The sequence below is a fragment of the Lichenostomus cassidix genome, chromosome 9, assembly GCF_008360975.1.
Source record: "Lichenostomus cassidix isolate B80296 chromosome 9, HeHo_3.0, whole genome shotgun sequence".
In the NCBI taxonomy this organism is placed as follows: Eukaryota; Metazoa; Chordata; class Aves; order Passeriformes; family Meliphagidae; genus Lichenostomus; species Lichenostomus cassidix.
In genome coordinates, this window is record NC_139490.1 from 3,321,850 (window position 1) to 3,346,040 (window position 24,191).

Genomic DNA, 24,191 nt, shown 5'->3' on the forward strand with positions numbered 1-24,191 from the left:
TGCAGAGTAAGTGTGGAATGTTTATTAGTCCCAGTAAAGTGCAACGGAGACAGTACAAATGATGTCAGAGGAATGTCGTGCAGGAAATATAAGTCATAAGAGCAGGCATGTGTGTTTCTTGGCCAAAACCCCTTTGTTTTACAATGGGTCTGCGAGGCCTCAGCGCAGACAGACATCACCCTCCTCATCCTCACCCCACACTGGGCTCCCCAGGGGTGCAGGCATTGCCCCAGCAGCCCCATGGCTCCAGAAATCAAGGGTGGGTAAGACCTCGTGAGCAAACCCTAAGGCGACCCATACTTGGTTTCAGGGGCTGTGGGTGTTCATCTCCGCCGGGGTTGGAATCTCACACAGAACACAGGACAGCAGTTCTTTTCTCTGCTTCCAGCAAAGTTGGGGACAATGAAAGGCTGCATGAAGAGCCTTCTGCACTGGGAGATACCAAGCTTGCCTTTTGTTGGAGAGGGAAAGCAGGGAGGGTTTGAAATCTCACCATCCTTTTTGTCATACAAGTCATAAATTTGAGGGGAATTTTAAGGCACAGTGACTGGAAACAAAATGGAATTTCGTCCTGATGCCTCATAGATGGTAGCTTTTTTGTGGAAAGCACCTTGGTGTCATTGGTTGTAGCTTCCTTGTTTCCTTCACAATTTTACATAAATTACTAGTTACTGAAATCAAAATGTGAGGAATTTATATTACTGGAATTTTTGGAGGTGGAAGGAAATCACATCTTTTTATTACATACCTAATTTTCTCTAAATTATTCTTCTTGAAGAATACAAAATTCAATTAGTTTTCCTTTTGAGAGTGTTGGTTTTATGCAAGAAACTCATCAAAAAATAAGATGTCCTGTGGTAATGACTGGTTGTTTTAACCTTCCAGTACCCAAACTTCATGTTTTAAGTTTGTTGGGACAAACCTGTTGAGTTTCCATCCAGCACAGCTAGAGATTTACTCAAATTCCTGTTTGCCAAATGAGAATGGAAATTTCCAACAAATCGTGGTTTTACTAACTGCAAATAAACCAAAGGAAAAGTGCCAGGAGGAGTCTGTGATGCCTGTTACTGAAAAGGGTTCTTTTTCCCAGTGAATGTGGTTCTTCCAGTTTCCTGCAGAATAATGTTAATCCATGTTCACATGTCTCCTGGTTGTGAATCTGATCATATTTGCCTGTGCAGGTGTGGCTCTCTGCACTAATTATTCCAATATCTCTTGGATTTTGTGTTCCTTGAAGCAGCTGATAAATGTGGTTGACCAAGGAATCAGCACTTTGCCACAGAAAATCCACTCCAGGTCTTTGGGTTTTGGTTTTGCTTCTGGGTACATGCAAACAAATGACTAAAGGAAGGATGGGCAAATAAAAGCACCTCTTATATGATCAGTTGTTGACAATAATCTTAAACAAAACCTACCACCTGCTCTAAATATGCTGCAAAATTCACTCTCACTGGCTTTCCAAGCTCAAACACTTAGAAAATAAAGAAATAAGAAGAGTCTTAAATTGATACTTTGCTATAAAAACATGACGTTCATATATTGGAAGACTCTAGCAAGAGTTTTAAAAAATAAATAAATAAAATCACATCCCTGCATGCCATTTATCCACATCCTTTTTCATTTGCATACTGGCAATCAAAATAACCTGCTCCCTGATCCTCTGAATAGGCTTTTCCAGCCTGTTTCCTTTATTTTCTTTTTTTTTTTTTAATTGCTCTATTTCTCTATTTTCTCTATTTCCTTCTGGCATGTAGCATAGGGTATTGACTTTTTTCTTACCTCATACTTGAGGTGTAATAGTTTTCAGAGACATGCTTTTCTAGAAATAAAACATTTTGGATAGTGTGTTTCTAAAGCTGATTTATTGTTTTTATTAGTTTAAGGGTTAGAAGCTTTGGAGAGATTCTAAACTGTTCAATTTTTTTTTTTCTTTCTAGTGAAGATGACAGTTCATGGCAATCAGTTATCTTTATCTTTCTGGGTTTTCTGCAAAATAAGTATCTCTTTATGTGAAAGTACAGTTTCACATTTTAAACGGGGACCATTTCAGAAAAGGCCACACTTAAAATTTTTTTGAAACAATGATGTTTAATGATGAAAGACAATTCTTGCGAAAGTAATCTAAACTTCATTCTCTCCTTTTTCTCAGTGCAGATTTTGCAATTTGTAAGGAGAAAGCCAGTGTAGTATGTGGGATTTGTAAATCAAAACAGGAGGTCAGGCATGCTCAGAAGTGTAAATGGATGTTGGCCATGAAGAGAGCTCATAAGAAAGGAAAATGTTCTTATGTACAGAGGTTTCATTGTTGTTTTGTCTGTTGACATCCCTCTCATTTTTTATTTAGGGCACACACCTGGTACAGTTTATGTAGGTTTTATTTTGGATTGCAGCAGTGTCCTGCTCTGGGTGCAGCTTTAGGAGCTCCAGAGCTGTCCCCAAACCTGGCACTGCCCCAGAAAGACCACAGGGTGGAGGCTGGGACAGTCCCAAGCAGAACATCTGAAAGTTGACTGCTTCGAATATAGCAAGTGAAAGCAACTCTTCTTCTACTCAAAAATCAATTTTCTTCCAGTTCCTTGTTTTGCTTCAGCGCCATGTCTGCTGAGACAGCATCTGATGGGGTTTGTCCCCCAACTGTCTTGGGCTTTCCTGTTGCGTTCTGTTGGAGCTGGAGCATTTCTTTGCTTATCTATTGAGCCCCTTTTTTCCCTTTTTTCTCCTTTTTGGTTTTCTGTGTGCTCCCTGAACATGTGCTGTTCTGGTTATCCCTTGCCCAGGATGGAAGGACCTGGGTTGTTAATTGTAACAAGGCAATACATCACGTCTTTTGGGTGTGGAAAAATGACATTGCATCAGAAGTTGTTGGTTTGTTTGAAATCTAAGGGACATGGTTCAACTGGGACACATCTAAAAGTGGCAGAGGTATCACTCCCTTTTAAAAGATTTTGGCTGTGCTGGAGAATTATTGGTAAGAGTTAATCCCATTCCCTTTTCCCAGTGAAAAGGGGGAGAATCTCTGTCTTGCCTCTGTGGAAAGCATTTAACCATTCAATTAGCAAGTTCATCTGGAAGCATGTGAAGAAAGACACAAGAATCCTCATGGGCATGCTGTAAGCATACCAATGTATTAATTAAAATCTACCTAAATGTGTCAGGACTGTGCAGTTAGAGCCAAATCATGGGGCCATCTTCTCTCATAAAGTTCCAGTGTAGGCAAACAGCATTAGGTGTTTATTTTTTAAAAAGCACTTTATTTCTGGGATATGTGTGTAAAAATCTGGAAGGCTGCTGGGTTTATAAAAACGTCTAATTCCTGCAAAGAGCCATATTGTCATTCCAGCAGGGAGATCTGCTGGGGTGCCCTGGAAGGGCAAGGTTTGTTTGGGGTTTGTGCCTCTGGTCTCCCTTCTTTGTTTAAACTATGAAACTCACAACGTAAACACACGGCTGAAATAGCCAAACCCAAGTGTAATTATTAATTTCATTGCTTTGGGCTTAGGTTTTTCAAAATGCTCTGAAGTTCATGTTTTCAGGCTCCTTGGACTTTGTGCTGAATCAGCAAATATGCCCCTTTCCCCAGTGATCTGTTCCACCAGGCTCAGGTCTTGTTGTCACCTTACCTCCTTCCCTTCCACTTTCTCTTAATTTCTGCCGTACTTTCTCCTGTTCTTTTCAGTTAATCTTCCTTTTCCTCTAGAGAACTTCCTCCTCAGCTTCTAAAAAATTGCTATTTTGGGACCCCAAATTCATGTGAACTTACAGAACAGATGCTCGTGCTTTGGAGTTCATATTTCCCCTGACCACTATTAGGAAAAAGACTAAAACCCAGGATTTCCCTGCTGGCTAGTGGCATGAATCCAGGAGATGGGTTTTTTTGAAAATTAGCAGCTACTGTGAGGCTCGTGCTAAATTCTGAGGGTGGGAGACCTCACATAGTACTCTCAGTTGTGGCTTACGGTGAGTAGGAGGGTGTCATTTAGGGTGGAATTGGGTGATGTGCTGGAAAACGTTTAAAACATGCCAGATTTTATATTAATTTAATATTAATATGTGCTGCAGGTGTTTAAAAGGTGTATAAATGGGGCGCTTAGGGATATGGTTTAGTGGTGGGCTTGGCAGTGTTGTGTTAAAGGTTGGGCTTGATGAACTGAGTGGTCTTTCCAACCTAAAAAGTGATGATTCTGTGAAAATCCAGTGAATCTTGTGGACAGGAGCATCAGTGCACCAGGACACCATTCACCCAAAGTGCCACATCCCTTTGCTGCTGTGTCCCTTTGGTGCAGCTGGGCACAGGCACAGCTATTTCACCTCTCAATGGATGGTGCTGCCTTGTCACTCCCCCTTTAAGCCCTTTGTGCCTTCTGTGCTGCTTTAAAAAGTTCACAAAGTTTCCCCATTCCATTTGCTGTTGCTAGGTGCTGGATTTTTTTTTTATTTTTTTTTTCATTGTGCTTGTTATGAAGAAGCCTTCAGCAGGCTAAGAATATTTTATAAGGTTAGAAAATGGTGTTAAATGTTAATTAGCAGTTGCATAATCCCAGGTGGCATCCTCTCACATGCACTCGTCAATTTTTAATGAGTGTCACTCGTGCACATCAAACTCAAAATTAGCTTTCTTTCCCATGTACTCTGTTTGATTTTCACACTCACTTCCCCTCCCCTTCTCCTTTGATGTTACTGACACAATATATCATGCTGGCATTTGCTTTGGTTTCATCTCCAATGCATATTGTCATGTAGCTAGTTAGTTATCTGCAACATAGACACACTCCTACCCGCAGGAGCGCCCTTCAGAGAGGCACACAATGAAGCCTGACTTTTATTTTTCCCTTCTTAGGCGTAGCCTCTTGTCACTGCAGTAAGGAAAACCTGATGCAAAGGCATTTTGGGTTTCGATCTGAGGATTCCAGGTGCTGGAGCTGCTCTTTGAGCTTAGCTGGAGGTGCTCCTCACTGATCTGCATGGCATCCGAGGGTAGTCCATCCAAATTGGAATTTGGAGCAAAAATCCCTGTGTTCCCTTGAAATTCATCGCAGGTTAAACACTAAAAGGTGTTGTACTTCTATATATCTGCTAACAGGTGAGATAACTGCCTGATTTATCAGCGCATTGTGCTGGTGTAAAAACACCTCAGAAAGGAGATTTAGCATCCCCAAAACCACAGCCAGCCCAGTTCAGGAATGTCCTCTGCGGGGTGGTTTGGTTTCTCAGAGGGGTCAGAATGACAGTGCCCAACCCAAGCCCAGGGAAGGTTTGCAGATCTGCCTGTGCAGGTGGAGTGATGTGGTTGTTGCAGGGAGGGTGTTACCCAAACTTCTGGGCTGGGAGATCTGCACTCTTCATGGTGCAGATGAAAGGGCAGCCAGGCTGGGGTGATCCCAGCTCCTGGGGAGTTCATCTCTGGGCTTGCTCAGTGTAGCAGGGCTGCAAACTCAAACCTCTTCAGCAGCTTCACAGTAAATAATGGGCCAGTGGAACAGAAGCCTAGATAACTGAATTTTCACTGCTGATCATTTCCATTAGTCTTCTTTCTTGTTAAAGCAAAACTCCATCCCCCCCCCTCCCGTTCCCCCAGCACACACACAGCTTGGCCCTTAGCTTCTGATCTGATCATGGAAGTAATTTCACTTTGGTCTGCATTTTGCTTTGATTTTTATTTGTTAAGGAAAGAGTTCTTCTAAGCATCAGGATGATTTTGTTTTGTTAAATGGAGTTGTTAGCTCACTTGGCAGGAGGCTCTGTACAGACTTTGCTTTGATTTCCCCTAAGAATACCATGTGTTTGTAAAATATTGGCTTCTTGACACCATAGTGCCAATGACCTCTCTTTCCAATGAACAAACTCAGCTTTAAATTATTTTTATTAATCAAGATTTTATCTCTTACCAGAGATTGACAGTTTTCCAAAATCTTTTTGACAGCTACTGTTACATGCAAGAGGTGAAGCAGAATTAATGGCCAAGGGTTGTGGGCCTGATTCCTGCTGTTCCTTCCCAAAACATAAATGGGGGGAAAGCTTGCTGATCCTCCTGTGCTTACACCAGCACAAATGAGATTAGAACCCAGTCGTGTATCCAGGAAAATGAAAATGTCACGGCAATGACTTGTGTCCAACTTATGGAATAAACAGATCAAGCAGGAGTAATTGCGTTTCTCTTTCCCCCTCTCTGCACACAGATGCTTTTCACTGTCCTTTGATGATCTCTACAGAAAATAGAGATGATAATAAATATTTCCACACCCTTTGCTAGTTTGCAAGAGTAATGTAGCCACTTAGAGAGAAGAAAGCGGCAAGATAATGCACAAGGTGTTGAAATACCAAAATACCAGGGTATTTTATGAAAGCTTAAAACTTAAAATGTGGGATTTGTTGTTTTGGGGGTTTTTTAACTTAGGATAGCAAAGAGGACAAAAAAATGCTGTTTTGGGTTTTTTGGGTGGGTTTTTTTTTTTTTTGTATGCCAGCAGAAGAGAGAAGCCCCAGTCCTGGACAGCCCCCAGTGCAGGCACTGTCCAAGCAGGCAGCAGGGATAAATCAAGTGGTGACACTCTGCCAAGTCCCTCTGTGCTGTTCTCCAGTGCAAGCAAAGATAAAAATACTCAGATGTGCCCATTGGAACATATTGTGCTTTCCTTTCAGAGCTCTTGATGCATGGGAGCTCTTAAAAGGTACTTCTAGTATCAATTAACCTGGTTTTGATCCTTTGTGACAAAAAGCAAGCTGTTGTGATAGGAATCCAGCCTGGAATGTACATCTGCTCCAGACCCATCTGGAGACTCAAATGCAGGGAATGACTGGAGGAGAGAAATGATTACTGAGGTATTTTCCAGTCTGGATCAGAAGTTGAATGTTGAAAATGTAACGAGATAACTTGCTATGGTGGGGTTTGGAACCCCAATGGAGTTTCTTAAAAGCTTTGAGCAGGGCACAGCATTTCCTAGGACTGAGTTTGGGTTTGTTCTGACTCTCCCAGCCACCCTTCAGGTTTTCTTACTTTCTCTTCGAGAGCTTTGGGCTGTCCATTGAAGCTTTGAAGAGCTAGGTACCATTAAAGAGGATGGGGTTTTCAGGCTGTTTTTGTTGGCACACTGTTAGACAAATTATCAGCTGCTTCTGGAAGATCTCCAGTCATTTCGTGTGCATTTGTGACCATGCACACACTGCCAGGCATTTGCCTTCTGAAAGCAGCTTATTCTTCTGTGTCTGCTAAGCCTTGTGCATCAGCCTTAAAATGCTGCCTGAACGCTGCCTCAGCCTGGGAGGAAGGAGCAGGAAGGTGCTCTCAGTGCATTACTTCATGTCCTGCTTCCTGCCTCATAATTACGTATTTTTGAACACACATACTACAGTAAGTGAGACCTATTCATTTGGAGGGCAGGGCTTTTTCTTTTCTCCCCCTCCTTGCTTTTGAATGATGATTTACTTAATGTAGAGATATTCTGCGTTCCAAGAGACAGAAAATTGGTTGCTTCTGCCAATATTTGGAGTTATAAACCATTGCTTAAACTTTATGATGGCATTAATCCCAGTATATAGATTGTTACTGTGGTTAAGGACTGTCTTATCAGCTTTAACAGCCCTTGGAGTTGCTTCAGGCCATTAAGCAACAAATTGTCTGTAAGAAATAATTTGTTGCATTTCTCCTACCTTGTTTTATAATGAAAGGCATTATATTTAATGTTCTGCTTCCCTGGGTTCAGTTGTCACCCCCAGACAATCCCACTAGCTCTTCAGTCAGTATAAGTGTCCAGCTATTCCTTCTCTTGGGAATATACCTTGGAGAAGGTGAGGTGGATTTTAAAATATTTTGGAATAATGGCAGGGTTTTGCTTGTTGAAATTCTGAGTCCAGCAAAAATCCCATGAAATCTCTGTTCCTGGGGTTGGGTTTGTTTTTTAGCCCATGGCAGGCAAATGGGCTAAAAACAGACTTTGGGTCATCCATTGCCACGTCAGTATTGAGTTTCATGAATGCATATGCTGGTTTACACAAAGTTGTGACAGAAGAAGGATGTCAAAAAACAAAATTACTGCAGAAATTTAATTATGGAATAAAATTAGTAAATAAAATTAGAGATGTGATAAAACTGGAGTATGGCCCTGTTTTGAATGAAGGCTGTGGAGATGTTTCATATCATCTTCTCATTTGCATTGAGTTAAATCCTGTTTGTTCCAACTCTTATTGACTCTAAGCTTGTTCTTGGTGGGTTTTGTTCTCCATGTTTACAGCTTCTTTTGCCAGAGAGAGGAATAAGGGCTTTTTCAGCCTTCATAACTTTCATGGTAGTGTAAAGGAGAGAGAAGCAAAGACAAAAGTTCTCAAGCCACAGCAGGATGAACAGAACTTGCTTAGCAGCAATGAACAATTACACTGCATTGCATCAAGGATCCACCTGGAACTGGGAGATCACAGGGCTGGAAAATGTGAGAAAAGGCAGGAAATGTGTTTGATGGTTCTTTCCCTGTTCCTGGACCATCTCCTAGTTTGGCTCACTTGGAAACAAAGGCTGGATTTGAGCCATGCCCAGTGCTCTGCTCCAGACAGGTGTTAGCATTTCACAGTTACTGATTTGGGCAGGGTGATTTAAAAACCTGCTCAGTGCCTTTTCTCCTTCTGCTGTTAGACTTGAGGAGCCAACAAATCCAAGGACAGTGCTTCAGAGAAAGCTGTGTGTGAGTGAACTCCATTGATTTTGATGGAGAACTCCATTGATTTTGATGGAGCCACACTGACTGACACCACCCAAGGAATCTGCCTGAAGTGAGAGGTGGATTGGATTTTTTTTTTCCCCTTATTACTTAGAGAATTGGGAGGGCTTTACATTCTAGTTAGCCTAGAAATGTGTAAATTTGTTGAAAGCTTTTGGTGACACAGGGAGCAGCAAGGATGTAATTTGGCTCTGTGGAACTTAAAGCAGGAAGGTGAGAAACTGAGGGGTTTGATTTTCCTTTCAGAGGAATGTAAATCAGAAATAACCACTGAAATCAGTGAGCCACACAAATGTAAAAAATGGAGAAAGCAAAAAGCAAGTCTGTTCCATTAGCATTTTACTTGTAAACTCAATGCATCTGATAAAAAAATCATTTAGAAATAATAAACATGCCATTTTTGCAGTCACATTTCAGAGCAGAACCACACTTCGAGGGCTATAATTGTGACCTACATTTTGAATTATTTGATAAGGCTGACCCCCCATGATGATCTCAAATTAAAATCTTATAAATTACCACTTTCTGGCAAATAGGCTTGCTGTTATCATTTCACTCTGACATTTATTCTTTGCTATGGGTCACTGCTTTATTACTGTAAGAGCTTTTGGCCAAGTGCTGTTCCCAAAGCATAGAAAAGACGTTAAAGGTTAATTTCTTGCAAACTGTGAGAAAATGTTATGTCTCATTCATTTAGACTTGCATTACTGAATTTGCATTCTTTTTATAGTGTGTGTATTAGTATGTAGCTAAAATCCCTCACAGCAAATCAACCAATAAATTGCACTGAATTGCAGTGCAGTAATGAATTGCTTGTCATTTGGTTTCTAACAACAATAACAAGAAGGTTTTTTATGCTCTTGGCCAGACAATTGACATATTCTCTCGTGGTGTAACTCTGGAGTCTTTGGAGCTCTGCCTGCACAGGACTTGGCCCAAAAGTTGCAAGTGCCATAAAAGTCCATTGTCATGTCTTCATCTGAGTGTGCCTGGGGCTGCAGCCTTGCTATAAAAAATTATGATGATGAGAGCTCGTGTTTGGTTCTGCTCTTCACTGGGTATTCAGATGGACAGGCAATTCCCCTGGAAATTTGTAGTTTTATCTCAAAGGTAAAACCATTCCTGGTCAGCCAACACAAGACCAGATGGGCTAATTCCCCCCAGGAAGAGCCCTGTGAAGTGTTTGTTCTGCATGTAAACAAGATTCATTTGGGATTTGGCACGGGGACTGTGTATGGAGGACTTAGTGGGATTTATCAGACCTGCCTTTCAGGTGGTGACAAGGCCAGGAGGCAGCAGGAGTGATCTGAATGTGCAATTGCCTTCTGAATATGTCGTGTTCTTTGTGAGGCTTTCTTTTTCAGGTATTAATGTCTACCTTCCCAGTGGGAAGTACTGTGGAGGGAGCTGTTAATTGTCTCCACACTCAGCTGGTACCAAGGAGGAGCTGAATGACTGTGTGATACCTTCGTGTTGCCTGTGCAAGCACTTCCCTGGGGGGCTGAAATTGTCCTTAAAAAACCTGGGGTGCAGCATGGAGTGGTAACAGCAAAGGCACCCACACACACCTGGATGCTTCGGTGTTACTCAGAGGAGGGAGGGAAACAGTGACACAGCTTTTCACCAGACAGAAATGATTAAAAAATGAATCATGGCTCTACGCCGTGTGAGCGATCACCGGGAGCTCCCTGAAGAAGTAGGTTAATAAAGTTGTGGCCTAATTAAGTCTCAGATCTTGTTTGTCTCCTTGCCCGTTGGAGACTGACATCTCCCAGACTCTGCCATGGCATCAGCCCCTGGTGCAGGACAGTGCAGGCAGGTGAGGTGTTTTACACACTGATTTACTGAATATTCCACTTTGGCTTTGTGTTAGTCAGTTTATTGTTTACTGGTTGGGTTTTCGTGTAGTTTCTGCTCAGCATCAAGAAACATCTGTGGGATCTCTCCCAAGGCTTTTGTCATTCCTGCACCGTCTAGTCCTAATTCTCTCCGATTATTTTGGCAATCCTGCAGTCTCCCTCTGCTGCCAAGTTTGGAGGCTTCGGTAAATATCAAATTAAATGTGTAACCTGCGTGCAAGAAAAACCTATATATCATGAAGGCACTGCTTCCCTTTGCACTGTGTGACTCATTGGTGCAGTCAGAGGAGGATGAGCTGTGTTAGTGAGGATCATGCAAGGTTTGCTTCGTGCCAGCTTCGAGCTACTCACCATTGTGGGTTCTCAGGGAAGCTCTCCCTGCTCTCCCTGTGCCTGATTCCAGTGGGTTGTTGTTGCCCAGTCCAGGTTTGATCCTGGTGGAGGCTGGGGTTGTCTCCCAGTGAGTTTTGTGACAGTTCAGTGCCAGAAATCGAGTTAATGCCTCATTCCTGGCACTGAGTGAGATTCACATGCAGAGTAAAAACAGTGAAATGTTCTCTATCAAGGTGTATTGTGCAGTGTTGATCCACAATAGGGAATACATACAGAATACAACTTGACATCCTCCTCTTTTATGGCTTCACTGGGGTTAAGATAGCAATTGGAGGGTTATGTGTGTCCCTATTTGACCATAAAATAAATCTGATCTTTTGAGATTTTATTTTCTTCAGTGTGTAAGCATATTGTGTCTATGCCTTCATTCTGACTTGGAGTTTTATTTTGAGTTAAGCTCTATGATAGTTGTCAGTGAAGGATGTAGAACCATGGTTATGAAATTCAATAAGCCACTGATATGATTATAATAGCCTCAGCAAATAGCTGTGACATTCAGCCCTCACAGAGCTCATTTTTTCCTTCTCATTCTTACCTAAAGAAGTGCTAATGAGGACATTTTGGAGTGACTTCTATAACTTTTCTCTGCTTTCTTGTACAAGACTTGGAGGTTTAGTTTGGATTTGTAAGACAGCTTTTCTTTTTATGAGATTTTTTTTTCAGCAGGGGAACATCAGGGACTGCAAGGAGAAAAATGATAGAAACATGTTGGAGATGAAAATAGATCAGTATTTGGCACTTCATGCTGCTTAATTAGGAAAACATTTAGTTCTTTTTAATTTAATTATTTGGTTGATGTAAAGAACTTTAAGGATTTTGCCATTAAAGATCTCATTGTACATCAATATTCACATTGATTTTTGGAGTGGTTTGAGACCATGCATGAGTATTCCTGGTGCAGATCCACAGGTTACATCTCTGCAAGTCTAATTGACAAAGGGGTCAACTGGTGGCACTTTCTGGCTGGAGGAGATCCAGCCTCATGTTGGTCAGGTATTTCCTTCAACTATTTTAAGAACTTAGCAGCTGAGTAAGGAAATAGATTTGGTGATGGATCATCGAGTTCTAGTGCCATAACACAAATTGTGCTAAAGAATGAACAAAGGAAGTGTCTTGAGCTTAGGATTTTATCACTTTGATGACAAAATTATCAGTGGGTTCTGAGTTGCCTGTGTCTGCTGTGTCTTAACTCTAAATTTGGAACTCATTGTGTTTAAGTGGCAATTGCAAATACTCCTTTTTTTAACCTTAGTGGTAATTAAATCTTTATCTGATTTAATTCTGATTGTTTTAAAGCTTTATCATCTAAGTATTAATGCAAATTAACCAATTCAATTTTTTCATTGCTAAGAGGATACACAGTTGTCTTACATCTGGAAGAAGTTGGACTCCCTTATCTTTCTGAAGTCTTCAGCCCAAACTTGGAATAAGAGAAACACTGTTTGAATTTAATTTTAAAAACAAATAATGAACAGAAAGAAGCCATTCAGCTCCTTTAATAAGTAAAAATAACTGATAAAGGATACAGATTGAAAACTGGTTTATAATTAAGTGTATGATGGGAAGAAATGAATTTTTTTTTTTTTTAGAAATGAAATGCGATCCTTTCAAGACCTTATGCCAGGAGAGTGAGTGTTTCTCTGTGCTGTGGAAGTCAGGCTGGTGACAATTGTCAGTTGAGTGAATTAAGGAGAATAATGAGAGTTTCCTCTCACCCTGTTGTCTGCCTTGCTCTCCAGCTGCTCTCAGACCCTCACTGTGGCTCTCTATTACCTGTTTAATGGAGAGGAGATTGCATGAATTTGTCCTCTAGGTAAACACATTTCTGTTTGAAAGGGTGCAGAAATTGTACCAAGGTACAACTAAATGATGAACATGTGCTCCTAGCTATTGGTGTAAGGTTTGGCTTACTGATTTGGGCTGTGGTTGGCTACAGTGCATTTAAAAGCAGACAAGTGAGGCAGTGGAAAATAAGGGAAAATCCTACAGTGGCATGGACTGTGACCAGATGATGCAACAGGTTCTTTTCTGCTGTAAATCCTAATACTGTACAAGTTTAAATTAAAAGAAAGATTTCAATTTCCATGTTAAGTAGTGAGGATATGTTGGGTAACTTCAAAATAAAAAGGCAGAAATACAGTATTAAATGTAAATATGCACTGTTAAGGCTCCTGAGATGTTTGCCTAGATTATTGTTCTTCTTAATTTAAACACACAGTACTACTTTTGGAAAATCACTTGTACAGACATGCTATTTCTCTTTGAGTAATGATGATTTACCACCTTTTATTTTATCCTTTGGATGTCCAGGGTTAGTAGCACTGGCACACTGAAACTAAATCACATTTCTTCCATCCTATTTCGTTCTCTTTAGCAGCATTTGACAAGACAAAGAGCAGAACATTTCCACACTAAAAAACACCCATATGTCCTTATGAGAATATTATTAAACTAATCAGGCACATTTCAATAACTTCAGTCATGTACTCAAAGGAGGCAGAAACAATATATTGACCAGTGAAGTACCTACATAAGGAAAAGATTGTCATTTACTCTGTTGCGAGGACTTTATGACCATTTCATGGAGATTTCTGAGATTTAATAATCTTTTTGATTTGTCACTCCAGTCGAATGACGGTGCTCATGAATTTACTCTAAATAAAATTTTCTAATCGTCCTTAGGAAAATTAGAAATATATGGCAGATTAAGGAAGCAGCCATTCATCTGCTGGGTTAAACGTACTAACATGAACTTAACAAGCGATGTCGTCTTTTAACACATGCAAAGGACCAAATTATCTGCTGAAAGACTGACATTATGTAAATGTAACATTTGCTGGACCTCTAAACCCTGTGATTAAATTACTGTCTAAATTATTCTGCAATATGAATGTCGCCTACAAAAGGAAGAGCTGTAAAAGAAACGACTGTGACATCTTCGGGGTTTGCAGTATTTCCATAATGAGTATTTGAGATGAAGGGTTTGTATGTACAGCTCAAAATCTTAATGAAACAAGGGGAGGATATGACGTGAGGAAAAGTTACTCTGCAAAGAGGTAAATTTATCCTGGGGTTTCCACGAGAATTTGTTAGCAGAAGAAGCATGGCTCAATTAAGAGGGGAATTTAATCCACAAATCAAAATATGTCACTTCCCCCACCTTCCTCTGTTGGGTAATCAGTGGCAGGTAATCTGTTTTCACTTAGTACTGAGAGAGTGACACATCTGTAAAACAGCAAAAAATAAAGAGGGAAGAGTGTGCTGAGACTCTGGTATTGCAAGTAATTATGGCTCTGAAAGGCTGCGTGCAAATTGTTGCCTGCAAAAAGCCATCTCCTGGTGCAGAACAACCCATCAGTTAACTTGCACTGTATCATTAACTCACGTAAATTGTCTTAACTCGTATTTAACTCATTCAAAAAATTAAAACCTAGCAGAACAAATGTGCCTCAGCAAATGGAGGTATTGGATGTTCTATTAATTGGCTACTTGGGAAGCTGTGACAGCGACAGAGAGGGGCTGGAACCACCCGTGAGGTGAAATTACTGACAGCCCTTTTTGGGTTCCATGGCACCAGAGTCCACAGGGGTGGAAAGCCAGCACTGCCCTGAAAATCCATACAGGACAGGGGTTTGCTGCTTTAGCATCTCCATGAAACCCCAGGTGGGAACCCAGCATGGATGGAAAGCAGCAGAACTGAGATTCTCAGAGAAAACCCTTGATAGCCATCTGAATGCTTTAAGGATGAGGGTTGGTCCTATATTTGATTATCTCTGAAATATATATTACTTTTATTTACACCATGATCCCTGGTAACTGAGAATTTTGGTCATATCTGGCACAAGCATAAGTAGTGCTTCCATTTCTTGCCATCCACCTTGAATTACCACAGGTTTACACTTGTGTAACTATAAACTGAACTTTTTCATTAATTTTTCAGCATTAAAAAGAGAAAGTAGGCTAAACTTCAGCTGTTGTAGATGAAGTATTTAGAATAATTTCCCAAAGCCCTTCATAAATGTGACATTGATTCATTGATATACAGACCATTAGCAGTTAGTCTCCTCTGTTCATCTATCATTTCAATTATCTCTAGACTTCCCCAGGGTCTTTGACAAATGGGAGACAATTTGCATTTTGTACATTAATGACCTTGGTGGAATTTGTAATTTTATTCCCCCCATCCTATAATTATACTTTAGCATTGGAGGGGGAAACCCCACAAAACTACACTGGTCCAGTTTTTAATTTAATTGGAGGTGTGGGACTGTTGAGGTGAGGAGAATGGAAGACATAAGGAAAAAAAATGTTTAAAATTTTGCCTTGTGAAGAACTTTCCCCTGAAGATGGAGAAAACTATTTTGAGTTAGGCTTGAGGTCTGTTTTATAGGGGAATGTTGCCTTTCTAGGTCACAGGCTTAAGGAAGCAGTTAAGAGCACAGCCAAAATCTTGGCCTAACAAGATTATCTGGTCTTCTCCCAAACCAATGAATTTCCTCCTGGAAAAACTGTCCCTTGGTTCCTTGGATAATGCACAGAAGGAATTTCAGAAAGTGATCCCTAGAAAAAGAAGGAAGTAAAAGAACAGGAGCTGTGTTTTAAAATGTGTATTTCAGAAGTGTATGGCATGGCTGGGTGCTCAAGCATCTTAACAATTTCCATTAATAATTTAGAGTTGTCTAATATTAACAAATTATCCTTCTTAGCTTTATGTTCTGTAGAAGTTTGCCTGTTAAGTTAAGCTGTTAATTTCCTACTCTCCCATCTTTGAACCTCTGGTCTTTTGTTCCAGTGGTGTAATGACCAACTTTCAGCTTTACCTGAGTTGGCCGCTGTTCACACCTTTGCCATGTTTAAAATAATAAATATGGAGAAATAGTCACACATTATCAGCACTTTTCACTGTTTGTTAATGGTCATAATGCAGGTATCTTGGAGAAGAGATAAAAGTACGTAGTGAAATTAGGAGGTAAAAGTATCTAGTAAAATGAATCCTTTTAAGGGCCAAAGAGGCAGTGCAGTGTAGACAGAAAAAGTGAAATTAACACCTAAAGTATCCTGTAATTGAAGGGCAGTTTATGGCCTTGCTGCACTGGTTCCTAAAGCAGAGACCTTCAGGCCACTCTCAGGGTTTTGGGGTGGTGTGTTGTTTTTTGGGTACCCCAGGGACTCACTGCATCCCCCTGGGGGAGGCGATCACTGCTTCTCCAGCAACATCCTCCAGTTGTTCAAACTCCCGTTGCCAGCAGTCACAGCGGCGTGGGATCTGAGCTAGCAGAGCCTTTGCTTTTCCCTTTGAACACGAAAGCACTGCAGTCTCTCAGACAGCATTAGGTGGTAACTGTTGGCAACGGCGGCGATGTTGGGAGCGACGTCTGTTTCTGGCTCCATTTCCAGAACCATCCATAACGCTGGGCTGGATGTGCTTTGCTCGTAGATCACACTTCCCCTTTGTGCGTCACTGCGAGTTTGGCTGTCTCTGCCGTGCAAAAAACCAATTAGCCTGGCTTGAAAGTGAGGAATTCATTTTGTGATTGGAGCTGAAGGGTGAAATTCCGAGTGTGGAAACCTGAGCTGTGAGCTGGCATCGACCTGTGGCTGCTGCAGTCCTGCCTTGTTGCTCAAGTTTAGGGGTTTTATGCATATAGCAAGAAAGATCTTGGTTGTAATCAGTGCTCAGGCCAGGCTGTTCAGCCCTGGGTTCCTCTGACATGCGCTGTGCTGCTGTTGTTCCACCAGCTGAAGAGCTGGCAGTGCTGGGTTTGAAGAGCTTTGGTTAAATGAGATGCTCTGAGTGGTCTGTAAGAGTGAGCTAAAGATCAAGGTAAACCATATTTATTGATTTATTTCCTCACTCTTCTGAAAGCAGGACTCAGACTCCAAACAATACACGTATCCAGGGAATATACTTGTCTTTGCCTACATTACATGTGCTGCACAGAAGTGTGTGCTGGATGTGTATTTATTTTCACACAGCCTTCTGGCCCTGTTTGGATTTTTCTACCTCTAGTAGTGTTTGCCCTTTGCTGTCTGTTTTTAATTTTTGAACATTTTCAATAGATCTTTAAAACTCTGAGTTGATTTCCAAAGCATGTTCTGTTCAAGAGTTTTAAATTTAATACTTTGACCTTACTGTTGCTCAGAAAACAAGCATTTATTATCCTAAACCAACCAATCTTGCAGGAGTGTGGTGTGATGTAATATTTTAATATGGTATGGACTTTGTTAACAGTGAGGAGCATAAAAATGTAAGTCAGCTGTTTGCAGGGAGAGAGGGAGAGGAATTCATGTTTTAAGGTGTAAAATGATCATATATAAAAAGACCAAATCATGTAGTAACTTAGAAGTTTTAAATTATTTAAAGTGATGAGACACTGATGTCTCACTGAAAACACAAATGCAAATTTCTCTTTGGTTATACCTCCTGAAAAAATAGAGTATGGCTCTCCATCAAGACCAGATGCCTGACATCCAGAGAGATTTAAAAGGCAAATTTATTTTGTGTTGGGAGCCAGAAAGTGAAGTTTGTGTTACACGAAACTGACTCTTCCTGCTCTGGTATGAATTAATTTTAACCATGCGGGATTAACAATTTCAGCCCTCTAATTTCTGCCCGTGATCACCTTTGACACTGGTCCGTTTGAAAAAGCCTTGGGATCACATATTTTTCTGAGCAGAATTCCCAGGCTGTGGAGCTGAGGCTGCTGGCAGCAGCTACAGGTGGTGAGCACATGTGAGAGCAGGAGCAGGGCAGATCCCAGCTCGAATGCCACTGTCAGGCTGAGGGAATTGGCTGCCAAATTGTTCCTTCTGCACAGTGTCTGCATTACCCCACCACGCTGGGCCTGATTTATTTGTTTCAAAGGAGGGTTCTGTGCTGCTCTGCTGGGAAGAGCCCTGAGAAATCACAGCTGTGCTCTGCCTCTCACTGATAATTGAACTGGAAAGAGAAAATCTTGATTCTTCAGTTCTGTGCTTCGAGCTCGTCACTGGTGAAATCTGCATGCAAGTTAATGGTTTGTGCATCCCTCTTTTTTCAAGCTTGATGTAACTCCATATTCAAGTTTAGTTGTCCTGGTTGAATTCCTTAGTGGGAATTCCCTTTCAGTGGAAGGATGCAGCCTGCCTGCCTTTTCTGATGAGGAGGATTCAGACCTTTCTGCAATATTTAACTCCTGTTCAGCACTGAATGACAACTCTGCCTTTTCAAAGGACTCCCTTTCAGCAGGAACAGTAAGCAGTACTTCACAAGCACCCATTGGTGTCAGATAAGTTGGAAGAATTCATAAGACAAATTAGGCAGTGGAGTCTCTGGGAATAATGGCTCCCCTTGGGTTTCTTTGCAAATTAAACGGATGAAGATTTAATCTTTCTTTTTCTTCTTCCCATGAGCTGCTTTGCCCTTGACACACAAGATCAGTTTGGGAAGGCACAGTGACTGTGTGTCTTCTGCCTTACACTTCTGTCTGTGTAAACTGAATAACAAGTTCTCATTTATGTCTCTCCTAAACGAGTGACCTGGTTGTGTGGTTGTGTTCCAGCCACACAGGGAATGATTACAGAAATGTTATTTTCTGTACTAGGAAGTGGGGTGAGCTTACAGTTATAGTTAGCACAGAATTTTTATCAGGGCAGTGAGTAATTCTGCCTGCAAAACTGCTAGGAAGATCTAGAAATGAAAAACAAAAGATGGGAGAGAATATTCAGGAGGACATGGAAAAGAAGAAATGTTTAACCCATTTCAAGCCACAGCAGAGGCTGTTTGATCTAATCCCAGGCTAGATCTGATGAAGAGCAAAGTTTTGGATTACACTGTCAAGGACAACTATTAAGAAAAATAAGAAAATATGAGCTTTCATTTAAATCTTCATAATGAATTCCTGTTGTAAACTAGAAGCCAGAACACATCATCCTTTTTCTGCTGAGAAATGTTTTATATTCCTTTCTGTCCGTAATGGTTTGGGAAAAGAAAAGAGAAAAAAGAAAAAAAAGGTTTTCATTATTCATGTGAAAAATGAACTCATTTGCTCACATGCTTAGTGCTGGGGTTAATTATATTGTAAAAAAGCATAGTTTGTAAGGAACTGGCTTATTACAATAGGAATGCCCTGAAAATTAAGCTGCCTAATTTGTCAGCTTGCTTACACTGTAGTATTGTAACACTCACAAGGACACTCCTGGATTGGAGACATTTATTCCACAGGTGTAGACAGAAGGAGCTGTTCACTTGCTCAGATTGATGAGTTCTTCTGAGGACACAGTAAAGGCAGAGACAAAGCTGGAATAAACACTTTATTCTACACTCAAAACAGAACTTTCCTTTGTTATCTCTTCTGCAGCGAGAAGCTAGAGCTGTGATTTTTGTCCTTTCCCTGAACGTTTGGGAGCTGATTTCCAGATCAGCCGTTCTTGCGGCGCTCGGTTCCCTGTTCCTGCATCCTGCTGGCTCGAGCTCATCCTCCTCACACTCCTGCTGTCACAAACTCAAATTGCTGCTGTACACAGATATCCAAGTAATATTCGAGCAGAGCTTCTAAACACCCCACGTTGCACGTGGTATGCCACGTCTAAATTGGTAGATTCTGACCCATCCTTAACAGGTTTTACCTGAAACAAGCATTTATTTCTGTTTGAAATTGTTCATTCACCTTTCATCCCGCGGAGCCTCAAAGGCATCTCCAACGTGCACATCTATCTTTATCTCTGGTTTTGTTATTGCTGTGTTGGATCATTGCAGTGCTCTTCATAAGACCTGACATCTTAAATCTCCTAAAAGTACAGGATGAGCAGAATACACAAACTGCTGCCTTTGCTTCCTTGCTGTTCAGTTTTGATGCCAGTGCTCTGGTCTCTTGAGCTTGTGTTTGGTCCTGAAGATACTGGCACTGGCTAACCTATGGGTATCTTCAGGTTATTTCACTCTCCAGGTGTCTCTGGGCTGAGAAACTCCATAAATTTGCTTAGAACTTGGCTTTTTGTTTGTTGGTTTGGTTTCTGGGATTTTTTTTGTTTTTGGTTTTCTTTTTGTCCCTATGGAGATCTGTAAAACTTAATTAGCAAATGCTAAGCTTTAAGGAATGACCCAGCACTTTGGGTCTTTTTTTATATCCTCTTTAAATTCAATTCTGATGACCTGATATATAGAGGTTTACAGGAAGCTGGAGAAAAGGCAGAAGTTCATGTAAATTTTCTTGAGATCCAAAAGCAAGAGAGGAGAGTTGGGGATAATAGATAATATTAGAAAAAGAGCGAGCCTCAGTTCATGAGCAAGTGGTTTACTGACTTCCTCCCACAGGAAAGCAGAAGGCAGCAGGATGCAAGGATGTCTGGAGTTCAAGGTACATTTCATGACCTCTCCTTTGGGCACCAGGACTTGGCCTGGCTGGAGTCAACCATGGGGCTTGTGCTTGGGGTTTAGCACTCAAAACATGAAAGAAATCCAGTTGCTAAGAGTCCTGAAGTCTCACTAATAGTCACTGCCTTGGAAGTGATGTTTGAAGAATGTTTACCTGCCTGCAAAAATATGTAAGGGCTGATATTGTGAAATCAAACTTGGGGAGTTCAAAGCCTTTCCGTGTTTGTGTGTGCATAACCAGCACTTGTCGGTGCTGGAAGTCAGATACACTGAAAAGACACTGCATTTTTAGGGCAAAAGCACTTCTAGACAAAAGCAAGGGCTTTTAAGGATGTCACTGCAGAGCCCTGAGTTCTTTCTAAAAGGGTTCCATTTTGTGGCATAAAAAGCCAAAGCAGAACGAAGCCCATCTCGGCAGAGCTCTGATGTGGGGAAGGTGCTGTACAGCCAGCCAGGCTTGCTTTTATGTTTTGCTCATAACCATCATAGCAGGCAAAGGCAAACACTTGTCTAATTTGATAAAATATCTTTAATTGCAGCAGCAGTACTTGAGGTTTGGGCTGGCTGCATCAGCTCTGTTTGTAATCACAGCTCCAGCCGCACTCCACAATCAGCGCCAATTGCTGCCAATTAGCATCTGCTAGGCTGGCGTTGCTTTATTCAGATTTTCTGGGGTGTTTAGTTGCATTATTCATACCTTGTCTGGGAAAACATAGTTTAAAAATGAGCACCATTACAGGATTTCATTGTACTGTGATAGACCTTCTCTTATCTCCACCTCTGGGTTTAGTTGTTCTAGTTAGTGTAGAGAGGAAAACTTCAGGTGTGATTTAGGTCCTGCATTTCACTTCTAGGAAATAGTTGTTCCTCCTTGATAGAGAACTTTAAAGAGGGACCAAAAGAAATGAAAGTTGGTGTTTTTTCACATAACAGTTTGATTTTGATTGTTGTTGCAAAATGTCATCGATGTGCAGGACATTAAGAATAAAAAGAAGAAGAAAAACTGAAAAAAAAGGTGAGCAGACATGTACATGGTTATCGAGGACTACCATAACCAGGGATAGAGATTTTAAAAGGACTTTTAAATGCCAGTTTTCAGAATTGAGTCTGGTCTGTGGTGTGGGGGAGCTTGGGGTGGAAGGAGCCATCTCTGGACCTGCAGCAGGTAGAGTGTTCTCTGTAGTGGCACAAGATGAGCCACAGGTCCAGTCCAACCCAGCAGGGTGTGCCAGCATCTTGGCCTTTAAGAGCTTCTTGTTTCACTTATTTAAACCTTGAGCCTGTGTTTTCCCCCTACAGAATTTTATTCTGACTTCAAAGGAGTTATTCTTAATGTGAGCAAGTGCAAATGATTGATGAATGTGTTTGTTTTTTTTTCTTCAGATGATGATTTTAATAAGGAGAAATGAATGCTAGCTGAGAATATTTAACAAGGAGCTTTGTTTGCTTTTGGTTTTGCATCTAAGTTGAATTAAAAGGAATTTTTTAGTGCCCCAGAAATAAAAGAAAGCAAACCATGGCAGAGACCCACATCCCTAGGGAACAGGGGCCAAGCACACACTCGTTATGTGACAGATGTTCTCTGCATATAGGAATGTGACATGGGGATAAAGAGGAATGAGTGCAGCAGTAATTTCTTTAATTAAAAAATAAAAAAAAAGGAAAAAGGAGGTGATAACTTGTGGAAGCACAAGAACCAGAGCTGCCAGCAGAGGCAGTGGCAGTGATGGGTGTTTGCTGGGAGGTGACACTCCAGGAGCCCGAGCCAAACTCTCCGATAAGTTTGCTTCGCTAATCAGGCGCTTGTTAATAATGACTCAGATTTACGATACTTCATAACAGCCCAAGAAGAAATATTCATCCTGGTATTGACTTTGTGGGGGAAGAAAACCTAATAAAGCATTGAGAGTGCTTAATCAATACCCGGGCAGGGCTGCACTGACTATCAGAACGAGCAGCTTTGTTTGCTATTCAGGCAGATAATTTATGGTTACTGCTGGAAGTGATGTATGTAATTTATGTTTTAGAGACAATTACTGCTCAAAGACAACTGCTGCAAAGCTTCTGCAGAAAACCAAGAAAAAGACAAATGCAGTTTTTTGGGGTGTGAGCGTTGTGCCTGGCAGCCTGCCCAGTGTGTTTGCTCATGGCATTATATTTATGTGTGATGTTGCTGTGATGTGTGTGCATGTGTGATCGTGTGAGCTGTGGTGCATTGTAGCAGTGACTGGCCTTTAAATTTCAAATCAGCTTTCTCAGGTTTCAGGATTTTTTTTTTTTTTTAGACATATGGTTTTGGTTGCAGACTGTCCAAGCTGTAATTAAAAAAAAACCAAAAAAACCCCAACCAACCAACCAAAAAAACCCCAAAACCAAAAAACCAAAACAACAAAAAAGCCAAACAAAAAAAACCCCCCAACCTGTGTGTAAAACTTAAGGAGGTGGTGGTTTGCTGGATTTTCAGCACTTTTTAAAAATTAAATCAAAGTATTTATGTCAATGACTGAGAAATTGTAAGATGTGCATTGTGATTTGCAGACACTTGCCTATAATACTTCCTTATAAAAGCAAACGGTAAGGTAGTTGCAGTTCTACACCTTTGTGTGCCAGGCACTCAGATACACTGAGGTGCACATATAGGAGCATTTCAGGTGTACATGATAAATTATATTTAGACTTTGTTCCTAACCATTATAAGGGTTTGTTTTTGTTTTTTTTTTAACCAACAGCATTTATGTTTTCTGCATTAGGAATTATGTCTCTAAATTGCCATAAAGTCAATATAAGCTGCCACTGCCTCTTACAGGGAATATTCAAATTGCTTTCTTAAAGATATTTAACATTTACGTTGCTGAAATCAGCCCATCCTCATCATAGCCTTCAGGAGAAGGTCCCAAGTGTTGTTAATGAAATGGTGTCTTCCCTCAAAATCAATGTGTTGTGGTTCCTGTGCCCCCTGATAGGAGCAGGGTGTGTTACCCTAACACTTTTAAACTAATCAAAATCACCTCCTGCTCCGTGCTGGTGGGCTTTGTTCAGGCAGGGTTGCAATAACAATGGCAATGATTTTACAGATTTTATTCCACTTCAGTGATTTATCACAAGCCCAGGGAGCTGTGGCACGCACTGGGGTCAGTGGCTCACGGGTCAGAGCATGGGTTAGCCCCAAAGCTGGGCACCCAAATGGCAACTTTGCATGTGGCTGCCTTAAATAAATAAAGTTGTTGCTCATATGCAGCTGATAAATGCAGAAACCTTGGAAAACGGCCCTTAAACACTGGGTGTCAGTTATGAGATTCCTTTTGTTATCTTAAAAATTAAGTCTCTATATTAAGGAATACTGCATAAACTTGTTGTGTGGGAAAATAAAAATAACAACCTGTAGGCAGTGGGTTAACTGGTGTGTTCCACTGATCTAAACATACAATCTGTTGCCAAATTTAGGTGTTATTTCACTGCCTGGTTTTCCTGCTGCAGAACTGAGCCCCTGCACGGTGCAGGTCCTTTCTCCTTGCCCAGGTCTGGCCAGTCCTGTGCTCAGAGCAAGCTTAATCCTTTCACTGGATTTTAAAGATGCTGAATTGAGCTCCAGGTGGAGACCCTGCAGAGCTGCAGCTCTCAGCAGCAGCTCAGTGGAGAGATATGGAGAGGAGACTTCTGCCCCAATGCCAATATGTATTTCTGCTTTCACACTGATTTTTCTTCATCTGCTTTCTGCATTTGAGAGCTGGTGGTAGAGCAGGTCATTGCTGTTAGGTTTCAAACTGGAGTTGCCATTTTGTCCAGTGTCTGCTTTTATATAAAGTTTTCATTTATTTGTAGGAAATGTAAAATCACCCAGATTTTCATAAAAACTTGGTGAAGGGTTGTTTTCAC

General features: G+C 41.1%; 1 protein-coding gene and 1 long non-coding RNA gene across 2 annotated transcripts in view; one reads left to right on the top strand and one right to left on the bottom strand.

Annotated features, from left to right (window-relative positions):
- Positions 1 to 24,191, top strand: part of LOC146433077 (uncharacterized) — a 181,452-nt gene that overhangs the window by 69,101 nt on the left and 88,160 nt on the right. The gene's annotated exons all lie outside the window — the stretch shown is intronic.
- Positions 14,002 to 16,289, bottom strand: LOC146433078 (uncharacterized). Its single transcript, XR_014853917.1, has 2 exons — positions 16,135 to 16,289; positions 14,002 to 14,185 (listed from the first exon to the last, which is right to left on the bottom strand). It is a non-coding gene; the product is annotated as an uncharacterized LOC146433078 (long non-coding RNA).